General features: G+C 45.1%; 1 protein-coding gene across 3 annotated transcripts in view; it reads left to right on the forward strand.

Annotated features, from left to right (window-relative positions):
* The window catches only part of RERE (arginine-glutamic acid dipeptide repeats), a 247,943-nt gene that overhangs the window by 37,395 nt on the left and 188,142 nt on the right, over positions 1–22,406 (forward strand). Inside the window, exon 1 of one of the 3 annotated variants that reach the window (XM_054175885.1) lies at positions 11,802–12,050. The exons of the other annotated variants lie outside the window; for them this stretch is intronic. The gene's annotated coding sequence lies outside the window, so the exon portion shown is untranslated. Of the gene's footprint in view, positions 1–11,801; positions 12,051–22,406 lie in introns of those variants that run through there. 3 annotated transcript variants of the gene reach the window in all.

Here is a 22,406-nt window from a genome sequence, read left to right on the forward strand (position 1 = left end):
CTTGTCTTCCATGTCAGTTATTAAATGTGGGAATAGCTGCAGGCTGTGGAAGAAAATATTTGATTTACAGTGCAGCTCTGTGAAAGGCTATAATGCAAGAGCTGTATAGATTTGTTTGGTATAAAAGCTTCATTTAAGAGAAGCAGCAGCAGCCTACTACACCATTCCTGCTTGTGATTTCTATTTTAGTAGGCTGAGGCCCAGTGTGGTGATTTGTGTGGTGTAATGATGGTAATTCAGAGCTGGCAGATGACTTGTCTATAATTTCAGGCCTTTCTCAGCGATGCAGCTTCTTATCAGCACAGTTAACAGGAGCTGAACTGTCTGTAATAGAGGGAGTTTCCCTCCTTTTTCAAGTTAAAGGTGAAAGTTATTACAAGCTTGTCTGTTGGCCTTTGTTAGCACTGAAGGGTGCTTTGGCCATTTGCACCTTATTGCTGTTGACATATTTTTCTACTTAACGTGGTGAGCAGTTGTTTAATTGGAAAAGCTGTTACTTCTCTTGATCCTGACTTCAGTGAAAATCAATGTCATCTCTGCAGTCTGAACTAATAGGAATCAAACTCACTGAAGGATGAAAATGGTTTAATCAAGAGAGCCATCTTAAAGGTTAGTTAAAAACCCAACCCCCCCCAAAATGTAACACCTCCACCCAAGCTCTGAAACCAATGAGCAAAACGTGGTGCTTCCTGCCTTGAGTTGGACTAATGGAGGGAAAGGAGCAGAAGTTTTAATCTGGAATGGATATAGTGATAATCTTGGGAGCTATTTGATTTCAGAGTCTTGCCTTTGAAACACCATCTCCTCTATATATCTTCAGCCTTTGGATGAACTGACAGAAATGAGGTCTAATGATGGGTTTCTTTGTAGTGGGAGCCATGAAAGGCACTTTCTATTCATTCTAAGAATGGAATCAAACAGGCTTGTCAGGCTTGTTCTTGACCTCATTTGTCCAGTGAGGTCTGGTTATTTAAAATAATCTATTGCAGAGCTGGCTATTGGTACCCAAAGTGTAGATTTCATAGAGAATGGAGTAGAAGGGGAACAGCATAGTTTGTTGCTCACTCCTCTGGTCAAATGTAGGTGGTGTTGGGGTTGAATTGATGTCTTGTAACCCCTTGAATTGGGTAATGGACTAAGCAATCATTGCTTACATGCCTGTGAAGGGAGGATGTGGAGTATACTTCACGTTGCTTTCGTGAAATGGCATTCACTGTTAATATTTAACCACTCTTAACAACTGTGCTTTATAAATGAGCCTGAAAATACAGGCTTTGATTCCAGTCAGTTAGCTTCCCCCTCTTCTCTAAGCTTCATTCAGTTGATTTATATATATATGTATTTTTTTCCCCCTGTTGGTTCACTCCTGGCAAGTCCTTGCTTAATATATTTTAGAGCCTTGACTTGTGCTAGGGGCTGGCATCTTCAGGGAGGTTAAACATGTGCAGGGTGACCTTTTCATCTGTGTTTTAGGGGGAGGGCACTAGTTCATCTCTGTGTGGCTAGGTGACTGAAGTTACATGTGATTTGAAAAGCTTCTTTCTGAAACTTGATGACTGGAGGTTATTAGAAACAGGAACAAAATCGGATAATGGAGCCTGTGTTCTCTGACTGCTTAATGATGGCTCTGAGGGGAAACTGAAGCTAGGTGTGACTTTTAAATTATATTTTCACCTCTTGATATGCCACCCCTGACACACAGAGATCCTAAAAAGCAAAGCAGTGGATTTTTATCTCGGGAGGAAGTTGTCTGCCAAGCTTTAATACGAGTGTTATTAATGGATTATTAATGAACTGGTGAGGTGTATGTGTGTACTTTCTCCTGATAAAAACACCAGCATGAAAATTCAGCAGCTCCTGTCACTCATCTCGTCAAAGCCGAGACACTGTGCTCAGCAGAGAATGAGATGACAGCTCATTGACTAAACAAAGAACAGCTTCAAGGTGCTGTGCATCACAGGGCAGAAGATCTGCCTGCGCACCTCTGCGTTTTGTGCACTCGGCAGAGTTTCTGTGCTGCTTTAGGTCATGCCTTGCTTAATGAATCCAGTTGTTAGCTGGAGCGGGAACCAAACACGTTAAGAGTTGATCATCAGTAAATTTGCTGACGACACCAAGCTAGGGGCAGGAGCTGATCTGCTGGAGGGTAGAGAGGCTCTGCAGAGGGACCTTGACAGGCTGGACAGATGGGTAGAATCCAAGGGCATGAGATTTAACACATCCAAGTGCCGGGTTCTGCACATTGGCCACAGCAACCCCAGGCAGTGCTACAGGCTGGGGGCAGAGTGGCTGGAGAGTGGCCAGGCAGAGAGGGACCTGGGGGTGCTGGTTGATGGTAGGCTGAACATGAGCCTGCAGTGTGCCCAGGCAGCCAGGAGGGCAAACGGCATCCTGCCCTTCATCAGAAACAGTGTGGCCAGCAGGAGCAGGGAGGTCATTCTGCCCCTGTACACTGCACTGGTTAGGCCACACCTCGAGTACTCTGTCTAGTTCTGGGCCCCTCAGTTTAGGAAAGATGTTGACTTGCTGGAATGAGTCCAGAGAAGGGCAACAAAGTTGGTGAGGGGCTTGGAATACAGCCCTGTGAGGAGAGGCTGAGGGAGCTGGGGTTGCTTAGCCTGGAGAAGAGGAGACTCAGGGGTGACCTTATTGCTCTCCACAACTACCTTAAGGGAGGTTGTAGGTGGGCAGAGGTTGGTCTTTTCTCCCAGGCAACCAGCACCTGAACAAGAGGCTGCAGTCTCAGGCTGTGCCAGGGGAGGTTTAGGCTGGAGGTTAGGAGGAAGTTCTACACAGAGAGAGTGATTGCCCATTGGAATGGGCTGCCCGAGGAGGTGGTGGAATTGCCATCACTGGAAGTGTTCAGGAGGGGACTTGATAGGGTGCTTGGTTGCATGGTTTAGTTGATTAGGTGGTGTTGGATGCTAGGTTGGACACGATGATCTTGAGGGTCTCTTCCAACCTGGTTTATTCTATTCTAGAACTTCCTGTGATGTTGGTTAACTCTGTGCTGTGTGGTGCTTTAGTGATGCGTTCAGATGGGCTGCTGTCAGCTCTTCAGGGGAAAAGGGAAGGCTTCAAATGCGCAGTACTGAAGCAAAGTCTTCACCGAAGCTTTGTGGTTTCCTCGAATTTCCTGTTGGTCGGTTTTCTACCGTTCCTTTTAGGAGTCTGCCACTAGATGGCACACTGCAGCTTGACCATCTCACCTGATGAAGAACTGCTCCCTGCTTACTCTTGAGCCCTTGTTGACAGAAGTTTTCTGATGTTGCTATGCGCTGGCTTTAAAGCTGTTTGTTTGTTCCGTGGGAAAGTTGCCTCACATGATCTGCAACTCATGGCCTCCTTTTGTCCGGGAGGGTTTGTTTCTGGTGCATGTTTAATGTGGAACGTGTCAATGTTTTCTTAAATGAACGCTTGTTTCGTGGAAACCTTCCCCTGGGTGTGTGGCAGAATAGTGTCACACAAATGGGATTTTGAAGCCCTTGGTGTGTTTTGGCTGCGATTTCATGTGGAATGCCGTTAGGAAAACGTGCATTGTTTTGACACGTAGCACAGAGCTGGTTTGTGTTTAAGTATACAGCAGGATCCTTTTATTTGAGTGTTTGATAAGCTCGCGTAAACCATGCTTAACTACTGCCACCTCTTCATCTACAGCTGGAGAAATATTGTGAAACTTGTTCTGACAGGCCTTCTGGACCATTAATTGCTTGATATTAGCTTTCAAGAATCTGCTGCTTCCTTTTAGTTCACTTAAAGCATCTGTGTAGGAGGTTGAAGACTGCTGTGTGAAACACGTTCCTACATCAGAGAAAGCTCATCCGTTTGAGAAACAAATCAAAATAAGCTGAGTCCAGCAAACTGCTCCTGTAATTTGTGTGATTTAAGGAAGGTCATGCTGCACTCTGAGCAATGCAGTTTTGAACTTCTCTCTTTATCGAGTCTTTCAAAGTGTAAAGAGACCTTTTTCAGAAGGATCAAAGGTTTAGAGTTTAAGTGTAGTAGGCCGTAGCATGGTCAAGGCAGATAGATGCCTAGCACTTGGTTTCAATTCTTGGTCTGGTGGGTTGTGGGGTGGGTTTTTTTTTTTTTTGTTGTTGTGTGGTGGTGTTTTGGTTTGTTTTGGTGGGGGGGGGGGAGAGGGACCAGCCCCTTTGCTTGAGCTTGTACCAGGGAATGTATCACTTTGTGCTCTATTCAGACGGGGAAGTGCTCAGGTTCAAAACTGCCTGTGTCATGCTCCAGCAGGGCAAGTGGCAGCTCTGAATTCTCTGTTCCATTTTTACCATCTCCTTGCAACTCCCTCATGGCCCAAAGCAATTTGGGGCTAGTCTCTTTACTTTAGCTTATAACCTGGAATGTTTCACATTATGTCTGTGTGCACAAGTATCAATTTTTGACAGAAAACACTCTTTATTCCTACGAGGTGGAAACTATCTTGTTTCCTTACTTCTGTGAATTTGTGGAGGGAAAAGGAGACAAAGAATAAACTAAGAACCTTCACAGGATTACATGTTTTGGAGGATTGTGGAGGTGTGTGGAGGAGCAGCGTCTGAATTCATTTCATGCATTGGGATCTCCTCCCCTAGTTTGAGGAAATCAAGAGCTCCTTCCCCATGTAACTGAACTGCAGTCATGTGGTTTCAGACTGTTAACATTTGTTCAAGGTTGTAGTAGAAACTTCCTGTTTTTAGAGCTTATCTCCCCGTCTGGAGGGAAGGATTATTATAGGTATGGTCACATCCTGTGGTTATTGTCACTTCAAGACAACAAGTCTATTGAATTATCTGAAGCTTTGGAATGTGAAAGCGATTACCGTGCTAAAAACCTGTGAGCTGTAATCACATTTCCCATCTCTGCGGCGATTTCAATAGAGGACTGTAAATCCACTGCAAATTTTACATATGTTAGTTCAATTTCTGCTCCACTTGGTGCCTTGAGAAAAACCTCTCGGTGAAGAATCTGTCTTGCTTTTGGAGGGAAGGTTGCGAAGGAAGCATTTGGCAGTCATTTCCTTTTAGCCTGTGAGTATGAGCATGCTTTATATTATAATAGTTTAAACATACCACAGGCTGTTGATAGAGGTATCAAGTTTTCCATTCCCAAAGTTCCTTTGAGTTGAAACTGGAGGGAAGAACAGGCAAACTTCCGTTGTTTTACAGCTGCTTTGATAGAGCTAAAAAAGCTGTGTTTGCTTACTTCTTCCTTCCCTCCTTTTCTTTAGCTTTCCCCCTCCTCCTCTTCCTCCTGTCTGCATTTAACTATTGAGGCTTTTAGTTTGTTTGCTTTTTCTTTATATTCAGCTGAGAACAAATGGTGTCTTGGGGTTTTATAAATCCACTTACTAGACTTCTCAAGCATGTAAATTTTTTCCTTTTAAATGACTTCTCTTCTTGACAAATAGTTGGGTAGTTTTTTTCTCCCCCCTTGCTTAATGCTTTCTAAAATAAATCAGGGTTGTCACTTAGTCCTTAAATTTGAGAGGCTGCTGAACAGGTTGATGTCTTGTCACAAGTACCACAAAGTCTGTCAGACACAATAGATTCTGAGATTCATGGAATCGTTTAGGTTGGAAGGAACCTTAAAGACCATTTAGTTCCAGCCAAGGGCAGGGACACCTTCCACTAGACCAGCTTGCTGGTGCCTGCTCCCTGGCCTTGAACACTTCCAGGGAGGGGGCATCCATAACCTCTCTGGGCAACTTGTTCCACTGTAAAGAATTTGGATTTTGTTTTAACATTCTTGCCTGACACTGCACCATTCTGTAATTTGGAGTTTCCCAGAGCGGGGACTTCCTACATGTGTGAATTTTAAGTTGTGGTCCTTAAAGCAAAGAAGAAACAAGCCAGAGGAGAAATAATGGGGGGTGGGAGTGGAGGGGGGGAAAGAAAAGTGATTTCTAGGATTTGCAGACCTGAACTTCTGAGCTGAAATTTGTCTTGCCTGGTTTGTTCTCAGTTCCAGATATGAAAGCTGTAGCTGGGTTTCAAGTTACTTGTCTCACTACTTGTTCCCTGGTAGCTTGGTCACAGTATCCCAGCTGAGTTTATTACACTTTGTACTTACCTAGGCACTTAAAAGCTTTTGTTTTAAAAATCTTGCCAAGCTATTGCATTCCTCAGCTTGTTCATTTTTTGTTTCTTTTATTTTCTACCCCCTCCTTTCTGTTGAAGAGAAGTGTATTATCGTTCTGGCTGAATTTTGTTCTTTCTGGGGGTGCAGCTCTTTTAGAGAGCATTGCCCTTGAATTAAGTTAACTGTAAATAGAAAATGCTGCCTCCCCTTCTCTGCTTCTGTTACTTTTCTCTTGACCTTTTAGTGTGGCACGCTGAAGCTGGTTCCAAGGGTTTGCAGAGCTGTCAGAATTGAGTCTTCAACACTTGCAGGGGGGAGGAATGGGAGAAGGGTGAGGGTTGACCCTGCTGTGAACATTCACTTCATTGTATGTAGACCTGAGATTGAACTCAATGAACTGGGCCATGCTGGCTGTTTAGTGTGGGGTTTTTTGTTGTGGGGTGTTTTTGTGCGTGTGGTGGTTTGATGTTTTTTTCTGTTGTTCTCTCCCAGCACTTCCTATGCTTGGCCTTCCTGTGAAATGCTGCGATCTCACATGTTAGCATGTGAATTGCCCAAGCCTTCACAGCTCCCCAAGGCAGCAACTTTTGTTTTTCCCCTTCCTACTGTGCCAGAAATGCTGTGTGAATCTAAGATTAAAAAAAAATAACTGACCAGATGCCTTGCAACAGCATGTAGAATGGCCTTATGCAGACTTCACCTCCTTGAAGCACCCACAGCATTTCATTGGTGGTGTTATAGGCTCTGGTTAGGCTGAGGAGGATTCTGAGGCAGTGTGTTTTTACCTAGTGACCAGCAGTTGTATTTCCTAGTAGCAAGTGGCATCAGTACACAGATCTGGGGATTTGTTTGTCATCTTTAGAGGATTTCTGTTTGTTTGTGCTTTTGAGACTTGTGCCTCTTGCCAGGTGAAGTTTGGTCCAACAGTGTTACCTTACAGGGTGGCTGTTGGTGGCCGTTGCTGGTGGCAGTTAAGAGCAACGGCAGTGCCTGGTGTTCCTGGGTCTGAGGGTAGTTAAAATGAGGTTGAAGATCCTTGAACTTTACTGTGCTTGGTAGTCATCCTTCCTCTGGGCACTGATGTGTCAGGATGTAAGGACTTGGAGCTTGGTTGGAGGTCTTCTGAAGCAAGAAGCTGAACGCTATGTAAGTGCAGAAAAGGAGGCATACTTCTTGAACCGTGAAGTGGATGACAGCATTAACTCACTTGAGCAAGTTCTGAGTTAGATGCTGTGTACATAGAGGCTTGGAGGGGCAAAAAACCTTTCACCCCAACTGGTAACAAACATCCAAAACAAAACCCCCCCAGCAAAACAAACCAACCAAAATTGAAGCCAACAAAAGAAGCTCTGAACCTCTGAAGGTTCATGGCCTATAAAGGGCACAGGTTCTGTTTGGGGATTTGAGAAAGGCAAGGAAACGGTTGATCCAAATTCCAGCAGTTCTATGCTAAATTAAAATAGCTCTGCTATGATTCATGTGCTGATTTTGAAGAACCACTGCCTGCTGTATGTGTAAATGTGGTGGAGCCAAGTGGACAGGGCTGTGTTTAACTGTGTGCAGAGTTTACAGTCTCTCCTTAGGCAGACTTGGATTACAGAATGAAATGGCCCTTTGATTATGTTGAAGCAATAATAACATTGCACTGAATTTCCTCCTGGAGATGACGTGTTAGTAGTGTGGAAAAGCACCTTTGTGGAGTGAGTTGTAGCTGAACTAGTGCTGTTGTAGCTGAATCAGTTCTGTGGCAGGAAGCTGCTTAAAACTTAGTTCACATTTCAGGAGTGTTCACTTGGTGCTCACACGTCTACAAGTGCAGGTAAGGTTTGTCCTGCTTGAAGCAGGCCTGAAGAACCAGGACAGCAGTTAAGTGCCTTGTCAAGAGCTGGGTATCAGTTATTCACTGCTGTGTTTGTACTAATAAAACAGTCTGTTATTTGCAAAGGAAGAAAACATCACCTCTAACCTGACCAAAGGTTTTGTGTTTAGAATAGGTAGAGCCTGGATGCTTTGATGTTGAATTGAAAACAAACAGAAACTGGTAACAAACACTCGCTGCTCCTGTTCTGAGCAGTTTAAGGTGACCTTTCATGTTAGCAGCCCAGCCTGTTTCCTCTCCTCTGCTGAGGAATCTTCAGTTGACCGTTGGCCTCAGGAATTCTCTGGCTGTTTTTCAGTTTAAACTGCCTCTGCTTCAGGCTTTTTGTTTAACCGGAGGTATCGCTGTTGTTTTGGCTGGGAATACACTGAAAGGGAAACTTCTGATGAGGACTGGAATTAAGTAACACAAGAAAAACAGTGCTGTGACAATAATATGAAGTTGTTAGCTTGTTCTCAGGCCCCCTTCCTCCCCCCCCCCCCCCCCAATGTCAAACCCAAAGGGAGAGCTTGATGTGTGTGAAGCTCTGACTACAGTGTTAAGTCCCATTTTAAAAATAGGTTCGGCTTAGCAGGGGTTTAATGTGTTACACTTGTTGCTTGCCTAAGCTGGGAAGTGGTGTTGCATTAGCTTTTAGAAAACACTTGTCCTGGCACCCATCTCTATGTGGTGCTAAAAGTAAGTTTGAGGCTCCTTTTTGTAGGGTTTGTGCACGCTAGAGCGTTCTTGAACCTGCTCGCACGGGATGAGTGAACTGCATGACTTCAGTGAGCTGCCTTTAAGTGTTTGTGGGACCTCTTTGCCTTGGATGTCTCTTAAAAAGTTAATTTACCCATTTAATCTCCATGATCTCATTAAGCCTGTTTACGGTTAGCTTGTGTTTCAAGCGCATCCATAGCTGGTAGACCTGAAATTGTTCCTTTGGAGCAGTTTTTCTAGTGGGTGAAATCTTTATGCATGCTCGATGGCTAATTGTGTCAGAAGAAGGGGAGAATGCTGCTGATGGATAGATCTTGTGGCTTGGAGGGAGTATATCTGCACTTAATAGTACGCCTGCATTTGATATTCCTCAAATATGGTAGGAGTCTTGCACAAAGTGATGAATTATTCCTGTTTGTTATGAATAGTATGTCTAGAAAGCAGCAGATTTTACAGCCCTTTGAAGATACACTGTCTGTCACTTCTCAGTGCTCAATCTTTCATGAGCTGAAGTGCGTAGGTACAGTACACAAAGTGTTACAGGATTCATGGAAAGCACTGAAAACCCAAAGCTGCAAGTGAATGGCTGCTTCCCCGTTCCTGGCTGCAGGAGGAGGTGTACCTGGTGTATGTGTACGTGCCTTCAAGCAATGCCAGGAATTACTGACAGCGAGTCAAAGCTTTATTCTTTTCAGATTTCCAGCTTCTGTTGTTTGTTGTCACGACCTCAGTGTTTCTTCAACTAGGTGTTCTATTTAATTATAATGTTTATAATAAATATCAGCTCCCTCGGCTGCGTGCTTAGGCCTGCAGCATGCCGAGTGCTTTGCTTGTAACTGCATCCCTTGTCTCAGTTCATTATCTGTTAATGGTACTCAACATGACAGGGTTGTTTTGATAAATGGAGCCTGCCAGGAAAACTGGGCTGGATTTTGCAGGCGGAGGAATGAGCTGTATTTCATTGTGTAGCACCAGATAACTGATGCACGCTGGACCAAACACGTGTGAGGTCTGTTAGCAGTTTTTGTCCAGTGAATCACTGCTCAAGCCTACTTTAGGTCTCATTCATTGCCTCACCCTTGTGGAGGTGCTTTTTTCTTGAGTAGCCTCGATGGGTTTTGTGTGTAACTCACTTTACCCCCCCCCTCCCTTTCCATACAGGCACTCTTTTGGTGTTGATGCTAAAGGAAACGCTGGTCTAAGTTTGTAATGCCGTGAGTGGCAAGGGTGTGTTTTATGACCAAGAAAAGATTTTAATCTCTCATAATCCATTTCATAAAGACAAGATTAAAAAAAAAAAAGGAAAGAAAAAAAAAAAGTCCCTCTTGCAAAATGGAGCTGGAGGCTGTGCTCTGTGCATGTGGTTTTTATTTTAGTCTGTGAAATGGGGGCAGATCTCTGTATCTCATAGGAAAGCCAATTAGTGAAAGTTCAGTTGTTTCTGATGTCAGTGATTGAATGCTGTGGCTGCTCTGTTCATTCAAGAATCTCCAATATGCTGTACAAAACCAGATGGGGCTTCAGATGATTTCACTGCCATCTACCACACTGCTGAATTCTGAAGCTGCTTTGCAAGACAGTGCCTGAGATCCAAGAATGCTCACCAGTTCTCTTGCTGTGTTCAAACTGCTGGATGCTGTGCTCTGCACTGTTTGAACAACTTTCATCCTAATGGGATACAAAAGAGAAGAAAAGTATGCAGATATGTTCTTGGATTTTTTTTCTTTCTTAATTTGAGTGCATTTTCCCAATATAGCCTGGCTTTTTGGATTGGTGATCCAAGCTGGCTGGGTCATCTGCCCTAAAGGGAGAAGGTGTTTTTAAACAAATATCCTCAAACAGGATATTTTTCCTTTCAAATAACTGGAGCTTGGCCTGACTTAACTCGCTGCTGGAAAGCTCTTTTGGAAGTCATTAGAAGTAAACCCTGATTTAAATACACACTGGAGCAGCGAGTTCCTTTCACTGATTTGCCAGGTGCGGGGCCACATTTGCTTAGAAACTTGAAGTGAGGATAAACACAGTGTGGTTGCTTTGTACTGGCTTGGGGATTGAATTTCAGCTCAGGCAGGTTTGGAGCTATCACACGGCTACTTGGTTACAAAGCTTATTTTGAACCAGTTCTTTTAGGGATGGGCTCTAGTTGGGAAGCTGTTGTACAGGGACAAGTGGTGTGCACCAGCTTCAATTGGTATTGATCACAGCAGCCTCGTGGTGTGGCAGAGGCATGAGAATTAATCAGCTCCTTCAGCTCCTTTAGTGGCATTTGGCAGCTGCTTCTAGGAGGTGCAGAATAAAATTCTGAAGTTGGCTCTTTGTTTCCAGAAGGACCTGGGTGCTGTGCTGCAAAACGTGGTGGGAATAGCTGTGGATAAATAGAGGGAAAAGACACAACTCCAAATAAGAGCAGGAAATAAGTTGGCAGACGGCACTTGAAGGTGTCGCTCTAATTAGCTGAACCTTGAATAGTATTAATTTTATCTTTTAAGTTTGCTTTGTAAAAACCAACCCTGAGAAGGGGTGCTCCTTTATTTTATAGCTCTAATACAGCTGAAATACTGCTGCGTGGCTAGGAACTGGATTTGCTTGGCAGGGAAGAAGTGTACGTTGCCCTCGGGTAATGGATTACATAGATGGCTTGTTTTGCATGTTATTCTGCAAGGGAAATAGCAAAGCTTTGCTCTAAAATTAAGTCGATACCGGCAGCTGAAAGGTCATGGTTGTGGTGTTAAAGAAGAGTGCAAGACAGCGAGATGCAGGCAAGTTAGGGGTTTGCGTGAAGACACAGAGTAAGAGGTAAGTAGTCATTATTATTTAAAATTGCCAATTAAATGCAATTAGAAGGAACATGTTTTTGCTGAGCAGATGAATTTCTGTCTCTAATGGGGGGAGGGAGGACGTCGTAGAAAGGATTTTCAACAAAATGGCTTTCTAATTGAACACGCTGCCACCAGCACAGCCTTGTGGAGCCGCGGCTCGTACCGTGACCCTGGCCAGGCAGCTCTTTCTTACCCATCTTAGGCGCGAATGCCGTGTGTGAAGGGTTCCCTCCACCCCTCGGTTTATCTGCATTTTCCCCACCCCCTGTGTGTTTTGATCCGCGGCCGTGGAGCCGAGGCGGGCCGGCAGCATTAACATTCCCGGCTGCAGCTCGGCGCTGAGCAGCTGAGCACTCCCGGGGATGCTTTCGCCTCCTTCATATCTTGCTTGCAGATGCATTTTCTAGCTGACCACGCTATTAAAGAGCTGCCATCAATCACGGGGCTCCCGGTTCCGGCTCGGCTGAGCGGGGAGGAGGCAGAGGCGGGCCGCCGCCGGGGGAAGGAGCGTGTGTCTCCGTCTGCCTGCCTGCGCCCCGCCGCCTGCACCGGGGGAGCGGCGGCGCCGGGCCGGGCCGGTGCGTGAGAGCCGGGCGGGGCGCGGTGGGTACCGGGGATGGCGGGGTACGGGACCGGCGGGGCAGGGCGGCGGGCGGGTTATGTACCGGGCTCTTCCCCGCACCGCTGCCTCCCGGGGCCGGGCGGGGGCCGGTGGCAGCAGCATGTGGCGGGGCCGCGCTGCTGAGGTGAGGGGGCGGCCGGGAGCTGGGGCGGGGGGCGGCGGCAGCGGGCCCGGGAGACGCCGCTCGCTCCGCCGCCTGCTCCGCACCCCGGCCCAGCTGCTCGGCGGCGAGGCGCAGGGGCCTCCTTTTGTTCACCAACTGCGCCGTCTCGTCGCCCCCGGCCCCGCTTCCTCCCGTCCTCTGCCCTCCCCTGCTCCGCTGCGCGGGGGCCGCCGCCGGGCCGCCGCGGGAAGGAGCGTGGGGCGGGGTGCTGGGATCAGGCTGTGACCGTGGGGATTGCCCGGCCTCTGCCTGTGCCCGGGACCCTCGGGTGAGTGCTCCGACAGCGGCGGTGGGCAGAGAAGGGGCACGGACTCTGCTTCTGGCAGCTAGAGCTATGAGGGTCAGCGGAGCAGCTCCCCAGCCAGGGGTGATGCGTGACTTGGTGCCTTACGCGTACAAGTTGTTTCCAGGAGGAAGGTTGTGAAGGTTGCTCCTAAAGTTGACTTAGCCAGTGATAACACAGCAAGCACCTGGATGGAGAAGCCTGACTTCAGTCTCTCCGCTGTTGGTTGCTCCAGTTTTGTGGTGGTGTTTTTTTTGTCACAGAAAGTTGAGTCCCCTCGGTCGGTGAGGTGATAGTTTCTACTGGCCTGGAAAGTTCAGGATGCTGGGAGTCTGCAGGGTGTTCTTTCCATAACAAATGCTTCACCTCTGTGTCCTGAATATGAACAGCGAAGCTGAACAGAGTGCTGGGTTTAATTCTGGGTTTTTTAAAGCAGAGGAGATAAGCAGATAAGGATTGCATTTTCCTTATCCTGTAAGAAAGCACTTTTTCCCTGCACTTGAGAAAATGGAATGCCTTTGAAGTACTAATTGGTACGGCGTGTGGTGTAACTTTTCTTTTTTTTTCCTCCTTTTTCTTTTTTTAGCGACGTTTAATGGTGTTTTAAGATAGTGACAGGAGACCTGCTTGGCCACTTTGTTTCCTGAGGAAGAAACCAGCTCTGCTTTGTTTTGCAATTGGTTTTAAGCTCCTCTTGAGTACATGTGGCTTTGCACGGCATGGGGCATTGTGTGACTGGATGGCCTCCTCGCAGCCATATGGGGCTGCTTTAATTGATGGTGGATGGAGATGGCAGTTGACAAGGAGACTTAATTTATTATTATTTTTTTTCCCCCCCCAAGCTTAACGTTATTGTTAGGCTCGAAGGAAAGGAAAGCGCAGAATGGAAATCTAGTGGAGTGTGGTTTCAAATGCTCCACCACTATGTTTCTTCTGGGAACTCGGTTTAAAGTAAACTGGATTTAAAACCCTACAGACCAACACTGTTCCAATGTAAAGCCGTTAATCTGCAGGCAATTAGTTCCAGACGTGCAACCAGCTCGGCGTTTTTGTCAGTTTTTGTTCCTCCAGTCGTGTTTTTGAATGCTCTTGCCTAGTGACTATCACCAGACAGACGTTTTAGATGCTTAACAGCAAGTTGAGAGCTGTGGAGGAGCCACATTTCAAGGCTTTCTTTTTTTTTTATTATTATTATTTATTTGTTTTGTTTTTCCAACCCTGTAATTTAGGAGTGTTTAAACTATTTTATAAAGATCTCTGGGACCAGTGAAAGGTGGTTTTGAGTCCAGAGCACTTGAGTGCTTATTGTACTCTGGCAGGCTGGGTGCTTGGCAGGCAGTTCTTGAACTGTTATTTGATCTGGCTGCACGATAGATTTGACTAGGATTACACAATTTCCCCCCCTCCCCGTGGCTGTTTGAAAGTGATGCATCAGCGAGTGTTGTTCAAGAGCATATTTTAAGACATGAACTGCGTGTATTCAGTTTAACCACGCTTCCAGAGAAAGGCAGTTAAGAATTTGTCTTGTTTTGTGGTTAGGATTTATGAATTGAGGCGAGGGCTGACGTAATCTAGCCTACCACTTCCTTTGTGTGTGTTTTATAGTTGATAGTGCTTTGTTTTACTTAAAATAGCCAGTACTGTTTCTGAATTGCTTTTCTGGACTCCTTTATGCTGTGTCCTTCAGAGAATCACAGAGCGATAGGAGTTGGAGGGGACTTTCTGGAGATCATCTAGTCCAACCCTCTTGCCAGAGCAGGGTCACCTAGAGCAGGTTGCTCAGGACCTTATCCAGCAAGGTTCGGAATGATTCCAGAGATGGAGACTCCACCACCTTTCTGGGCAGCCTGTTCCAGTGCACTACCACCCTCAAAGTTAAAAGTTCCTCCTCCTGTTTAGATGGAACTTTCTATGTTCAAGTTTGTGCCTGTTATCCCTTGTCCCGTCACTGGGCACCACTGACAAAAGCCTGGCCCCATCCTCCTGACACCCACCCTTGAAGTATGAATAAGCGCTGAGATCCCCTTCAGTCTTCTCATCTGCAGGCTAAAAAGCCCCTCAGCCTTCAGCAGAAGCAGGCAACTTGTTCAAGTTGTGTGATTTTTGCCTCTTGGAGGAAATGGTTCCCTTTTTCACCGAGGTTCAGTGAATTGCTTGCGTGCTAAGTAGATGAGACTTTAATTTTAATTAACATAGTGATGTGTACAGCTGTTCTGTCAGGATGCATCGATTGCCTTGGCAATTTTACTACAAGTTGTAGAGACTCTCATGGTGTGTCTCACCCCCTCTTTTGTTTACTTTTATTTATGTTAAGGTGACAAGATGGGGCTTTTGTTTCCTGATGTGAGTGGTTAATAGCTCCTCTGCTAGAGAGATTTGCTTGGTGGTTGGTTGTTTTTGTGTGTGTGTGGAGAAGAAAAGAAGCTATTTATTATTAAACTAATCCCAAGCCTAGTTTTTTTGGCTGGAGGGGGGTTATGGTACTCGTTGTTTTGCTTGAGAGAAGCCAGGAGGAATTCCTTACTTCCTAATTGTGCAGGGTCAGTGGTGTTTTCTTTCTGGTGTACTGTGAATGAGTTCCTGCTGTAGTGGGTGACGTGTAGGTGAAGCACTTAGAGGCTGATTTTTACTCCCTTATCTGGAAAACACCCAAACCACTTTTTAAGTGTATAAAAATGCCATTCCTTTTGGCAGCAGAGAGAAAGAATCTCCATAGTGCTGAATGTGAATCTCTAGCATCGATAGTCGATGGCATGAATCTTTAAACCGAGTTTTTTCATCTCTTTGTGCAGAGCACTGAAGGCTGCACTGCAGGAGGGGTGGTTTAGGGAGGAAGGGCTGTGTCAGGGAAACTGGAATCAGTTGGCATTGTTCGTGTCATGTCAACTGGACCTTGCTTAGCCTTGCTCTGTTTTACTGTTTCTCATGTTGGTGTGTCTGTTTCTGACAGGACAAACCTCTCTTACAGAAAGCAAAAGCCTGTAATGATGTAAGACCCAAGGAATAAGAAATAGGACACATGGAAAACTTCCTCTAAGTTAGTTGTGTGCTATGCAAAAAAACCTCATGAAGCATCTTTAAATGCATCAGAGGGAAATCTGGGGGGGGGTGTTATACATTCACTTCCTTAATAGAAGTGAAATTCTTTCCAGAAGAGTGGACAAAAGTGATATTTATTCCAGAGTTTGCCTGGGGTAGTGATTGGAGTTCTGACCTTTGGATACAAAGTGAGAACAAATGGTGTTGAAAAATGTAAATGATTAAAACAAGCTGGCCCTTGCTTAGGAAACTTTCTTTGTCAAGTTTTGCCAAGAAAAGATCTTGGGGTTTGGAGAAACATTTCACTACTGAATAAATATTTGATTGTGATGTGTAGATTCTCTGAGCCACATGTGGTTGTTTGGTCTCTTTTTTTTTTTCCCCCCCTGTGATGGTGGGGTTGGAATTCAGGGTTTCTTTTTTCTAATGGTAGAAAGAAATGGTGGCTGGAAATTGAACATGAGCACATTGCTGTGCCCTTCTCTTAGGAAGCAGTGGCCAGTTGTGAGAGCAAACTTGGTTTAGGTAGGCTTCTCTGTAAATGGATGTGGCTGTCATTTTCATGTGAGATGACAAAGCAGTGTGAAATAACCAGTCTGGGTTGTGTTGGTATCGGCTCCTGAAAGTTATGTGCTTGCACATTTTCCAGCAAAAGGCTGTGCTGAGACTGGAACAGGTTGCCCATGGATGCCCCTTCCCTGGAGGTGTTCAAGGCCAGGTTGCCTTGAGCAACCTGAGCTAGTGGGAGGAGTTCCTGCCCATGGCAGGGGGGGTTGGAACTAGATGATCTTTGGGGTACCTTCCAACCCAGACCATTCCATGAATCTATGAATGGGGCAGCTTTTACTGAAATCCTTTACTAAAGCAGACCAATCCTGGTACAGAGGCATTGCTACTTCTGCAGCACCAGTTTCATACATTAAATAAATTTTGTCTAAAGCGCTGATATGAATTTTCTTGAAACTGGCAATAAAAACCCCAAAGCTCTGGATTTTGGCAGTGCTTCTTTCTGAACTCACTTATTTGTAGAGATCAAAATCACTTGGTTTTGAAATAAAGCTGATTTTTTTGTTAGCAGGCAATAAGTGTTTTGGCAGCATCTGGAGTTTGATAAGCCTTTATTCTGCTTAGATGCTTGAAGTTTAAAAGCATTTAGCAGTTTGAAGGTTATTGTCAGGTTTTGTGTGTTAATCTTGTTTTGGAAGATCAGGGGCCCCTATTCTGATGATTGCTGGCCGCTGGAGAAGGTGCAGGGAGTTTTGCCATTCCATTGGGTATTGTAATCCCTAGTTCTGTAATCTCTATTCTTGTTCATCTGGCTAGTAAAATGATGGCAGTAAAACATTCTCAAACTTAAAGATGATGCAGCTTTAGGTGCTTTACTGGAGAGGTTTCAGCCTGTTAATCTGATCAGTCTATAAAAACCAACATATTTACCTAACCCAGGAGCAATATGTTACTTCCTCTGCCTGTGGAAAGTTCACAGCCTTTCTCTTTTTGCCAGCAGCTCTCCCCCCTCCCCTCATCCCCCTGTATATTGTTTGGAAACCCAGCAGAGAGCAGTAGGTGTTGTAACCCCGGGCACGAGTTGGACCTGGGAATTCAGTTATTTGTTTTTTTCCATGTTGTGAAGTTTCTTGGGTTTACTTGGTGACTGATAACTGAAAGTGGCCTCAGCAGGTAGCTAAACCACGAGACAATATGAAAATGACAGAGCTGTAATAGAAGAGTCAACACAATTCAGGCACTTACAGTTGGAGAGTTTCTTTTTTCAGCTTGACGTTGTAACAGATCCCTGTAGAATTTATTCTTCCAGGCAGTCAAAACATACTCTCTGTGCTCCATTTCCTATTGAAATCTAACAAAGGAGCCAAAAAATCAGACTTCCCTTTCCTGGTAATAAAGCTATTCCTCTGAGATTGGGGCTGGGAATGGATTTCTTTATTTTATTTTTTTTCTATATCTCTAACCATTCCTACTTAATTGAATGCTCTCAGGAATCTCATGTGCTCGTTTCCGTGAGTGTGTGTCAGGAAGAACCCATTTAACCTGCATGCTTAATATTAGGCTGTTGTAACTGGCTTCAAGTTGGAGCCCTAGCCTGTGCTTGTGGTTATTACTGGTATAAAAGAGTTAAGAGCAGCCCAAGGTTGTTAGATCATTTGGAAACTGATTACCCTTTCACAGTGTAATAAAGTAATTATGAATAGGGGATGAAAATTGGTTGCAGTCTGTTTCAACATTATGACTGCCTGTCTTTAAAAGAAATTGCATTGTCCTCTTTTGTGTTGATCTTAGAATTTGCATATTGAAAGCACGTCGGGTATTTGCCACTTCCAGCTGTAAAAGCTAAGTAGCATTAAAAAACCAAGCAACCCCCAAACGATGCCATCTGTTTGTGTAGGTTTTCTGTGGGGTTTTTCAGGTTTTGATAATATTTCACCTTGGGTCTGTTTTCCTCACAATAGTACATGCCACTGTTGCTAGGGGAATTTGAAGTATGCACTGGTCTGAGCTGAAAGAATTCTTTCATGAATGGATGTAGCAGTTGAAGCTCAGCAGGGTTGTTGCAACTTCATCAGTGGGTAGCAGGGTATTTCAGTGCAGCCCTGACATGAGAAAAGGTGGCGCTGAGAAAGGAGCTGTCATGGTGCTCTATCTGTCTTTAATTAAGGCAGCAAATGATGGAGTGCTCCAGTTCATGGGGAGTATCAGTGTGAGTTTTTAAGATCAAAATAAAACAATGAATTAAAATTAAATTTGAGCCTAACTTGTGCACAACTGAGAGCAGCTTTGGTGCTTCCTCTGGGCTGGGAGATGGGTGGTTCAGCACAGTGCAGGTATGACAGCATCTCTGCACATGCAGAGCTGTGTGAGCGTTGCTGGATCGGTGGGAACAGACTCTTTGACACTAGTGCAGAGCCATGGCTTGGAGCTCAGCTGGTATGGCAGGTTTCTGTCGTGGGCTTTTTCACAGCTGGAAAATCAAGTCCTTAGCAGGCTGCAAGCTAAAGAGTGTGCCACAAGAAAGGTTAGGTGTTCAGTGTTCCTAACTCCTTCTTAAGGTTCCTAAAGACAGCTGACACAGCTGAAATACCCACTGGAAGTAATAAAGGAAGCGTGAGACTCCGCAGTGTGTTTTGGCATAGATGTTCTGGGTCCTGGCATTGCTGCTGGAGTGGGTCCAGAGGAGGCCACAATGATGATCAGAGGGCTGGAGCACCTCCCCTGTGGGGATAAGCTGAAAGAATTTGGGCTGTTCAGCCTGGAGAAGAGAAGGCTCTGGGAAGACCTTAGAGCTACATTTCAGTATCTGAAGGGGATCTATAGGAAGGCTGGGGAGGGACTGTTTTGAAGGGCTTGGCGTGATAGAATGAGGGGCAATGGCTTGAAACTGGAGCAGGGCAGATTTAGCTTGGACATCAGGAGGAAGTTCTGCACAATGAGAGTGGTGAAATACTGGAACTGGTTGCCCAGGAATGTGGTTGAGGTGCTGTCCCTGGAGACATTCAAGATCAGCCTTGACGTGGTCCTGGGCAGCCTTTTCTAGTTGGAGGTGTCCCTGCTGAGTGCAGGGGGTTTGGACAAGATGCCCTTTGAGGCTTCCTTCCAGCCTGATGCACTGTGTGAATCTGCTTTGTACCCACTGATGTCCTTTTCTTCAAGCCTGCCTTTTGTATGCAGATTGAACATTGGAAATGTGCCAGGACCTTGGATTGGGTTGTTTGTTTGGGTTTTTTTTTTGGTTTCCTTCCACAGATGCCCTAAAACGTGTTAGCTATTCTTCTTAAGCAGATAAATCATTTAATCCTACAGATAAGGATGTGTATAGATGATGAATAATAGATACCTCCCTCTGATTATCTTGAAGACATGTGACAGGACAAGGGGTAATGGCTTCAAAGTGGAGGAAGCTGGATTTAGATGAGATATTAGGAAGAAATTCTTCCCCATGATGGTGGTGAGGCGCTGAAACAGGTTGTCCAGAGAAAGTGTGAAGGCTCCAACCCTGGAAGCGTCCAAGGCCAGGTTGGATGGGGCCTTGAGCAAGCTGGTCTAGTAAGAGGTGTTCCTGCCTATGGCAAGGGGGTTTGAATTAAGGTCTCTTAAGGTCTTTAAGGCCCTTTCCAACCCAAACTGTTCTGTGACTGCAACTTTTGCTGCCTCTTGCAGCCTAAATTGTGCGTGTGGCTGCTTCAGTTTATTTTTGTTTGGAAGCATATGTGAGGAAAACAGTGGTTGTGTGTTGGCTTTCTGTTTGTTTTGTCTAGATTTAAATAAGGATTTTTTTTTTTTTTCTTAGAACTCTTGCTCTGGTTTTTGCTATGTTTGGGAGCGTGTGGTTGGTTGTTTTGGGTTTTGGTTTGGTGGTGTTTTTCCCCCCTCCCCCCCTCCCCGAAGACTGTTACTTTGTGGGAGTGTTTTGAAACTGTTGAGTAGTGTGAGTGAAGCTAAACCTACCTAAGAGGCAGGGGGCAAAGAAATAACATGCACAGCACCAGTGGAAAATGATTTTCACTTTGAAGTTGGGCTGAAAGCTTGATAAATATCCTTCTGCAGGAGTTTATCGTGTTAGTTCTTGGCACTATCGATGCTATTTGATACTAAAATGCTATACATCAAAATTTAGTTCAGGTTCTGAATGAAAAAGTTACATAATTGTTTGGAAATGTCACTTACACCAAAGTTCATTCTGATTCACAGGCCAGATCATAATTCAACATGTGTGTTAGGAACTAGTCAGCACGTAATAAATCTCACCAGAGCTGGATCTGTTATCTCATGGGAGAGGCACCAGGACTGGAGGAGAAAACAGCCTAATCCCTGAAGTGTTGGGTAGGTTTAATGAGGTCCCAGTTGCTTGGGTAACTGGCACTTGGGTGAATTTTCCTCTGTAGCATTTTGAAAGTACCTCTTAAGTCAGCTCCTGATCAGGTTAGTGGCTGAGGAAAAAAACTTTGATATCCCTCTGAACTCCTGCCTGATGAGCTGAATGCTGATGTGCAGCAAGTGATGGAAGCTGCGTAGAGGAGGATCCTCACAGGTATGCTTTTACAAGTAGGACTTTATTGCATCATATGGACAATAAATAGTTTAATTTGCTTTGCTGCCTCTGCTGAAAAATTGCCTCAGGTTTTTATTTGGAGGAACAAGCAAAATGCAGCAATCCTGGCTTGGGTTTTTTGGGGATTCAGGAAGTCTTAAAAGACCTTGGTTGATTAAACTGATTAAACACTGCCCTGAACAGTTGATGCTGCACGGCTTAGCCTGGTGTCTGTTGTCTCCGGTGCCACCACAGACTGCAAGTAGCTTTAGTAATCTTGTAAGGTTGTCTCAGAGCTGTTACTGGTGTCTCACCTGAAAAAAACCTTACCTTGAAAATAGAATTAGGAATTCCATACTGCTTCATTTAGTTCCAATAACCTCCATTTTGAAGATCTTTTCAGTGTGGTTTGTGACTTGTGTGGTCTTAATTTGCATGTCATGGAGTATTAACGGGGAATTAGGAAACAGAAGGAGATTTGCTTCCAGTATTTTTTTTCATGTGCACATTTTTCTCTTTAAATGTTCCAGGTCTTTCTTGTGTGGGAATGTATCATTCACTACACAAATGATGAGTAGTCCTGGATCGAAGGAGAGCAGGGCACAGGGGGACAAATGAATACAGTAAGGGTGGTGAGACGCTTGGAATGGGTTGCCCAGGGAGATTGTGGATGCCCCCTCCCTTGGGGGTGTTTGAGGCCTTGAGCACCCAAGCCCTAGTTGAGAGGCCCATGGCAGGGAGGTTGGAGTGGATGACCTCTAAGGTCCCTTCCAACCAAAACTGTTCTGTGAAATGAGAATCCTGGTGTTGCTGTGTGGTATGGAAACTGGTAAGAAGAGTGTGTAGGTGTGTTCCCTGGGCTGCTCAGCACGCTCTGAATACAGGCTCTGTGCTTAGGTGAACTTGCTAAGAACTTCCCAGTGCTGCAGGTGGTGGTGGCTGCAGGACCTGAGCAGGGCTGCTGTGGTTTGCTGGGGTGAAATGAGCTCTGTGGTGGTGGTTATAACACACACTGTGTTAAAATAAATGCAGATGAGAACTGATGCTGCTTAGCAGCAATAAGAGTTTCTGCTGGGCAGAAAAATACGTAATAAAGAATCTGAAGATGTGTTGGTTGTTTTTTTTTCTTTCTAATTCTCAGTTATTGAGCCATAATGAGTTTGTTTAATGTAGTCTCTAGTTCCATAAGGTGTTCTTGCTAACCACTGCCTCTCTGGAGTATATTGAATTTAATGAACAAACCTCAAGGCTTTGAAACTCTGTGGAAAAACAGGTTCAAAAGTCAGCCAAGCTTTAGAATATCCTGAACATAATGAAAATAAGCATGCTGTGGTCTGTCTTCATTTCAAAACCAAAGGCTAATCTTGGTGTCAGGAGGGAATTCTACCTGTTGTAGAGGGATGTTTTGTACAGTGCTTTGATTGTGATTGGTTTCAGGTTGGTGGTTGTTTTGTTTTTCTTAGGTAGAGATGAAGCTGAGGGGGAGGAGGGTGTATGCTTTGTTCTTGCTGGGGGCAGGTTACTGCAAGTTTTCCAGGGTCTCAGTGTGACCTTGGGCAAGTTGGATGTGTTCTTGGATGTCTGTAACTCCTAGCTCTAATTTTGGGATCAAAATATTCATAGAATGGTTTGGGTTGAAAAGGACCTTAAAGATCAAGTCCAACCTCCCTGCCAAAGCAGGATCACCTAGGGCCAGGTCGCACAGGAACACATCCAGGCAGGTTTTGAAAGTCTACAGAGAAGGAGACTCCACAACCTCATTAGACAGCCTGTTCCAGGGCTT

This window comes from Dryobates pubescens, chromosome 33, assembly GCF_014839835.1.
Source record: "Dryobates pubescens isolate bDryPub1 chromosome 33, bDryPub1.pri, whole genome shotgun sequence".
NCBI lineage: Eukaryota > Metazoa > Chordata > Aves > Piciformes > Picidae > Dryobates > Dryobates pubescens.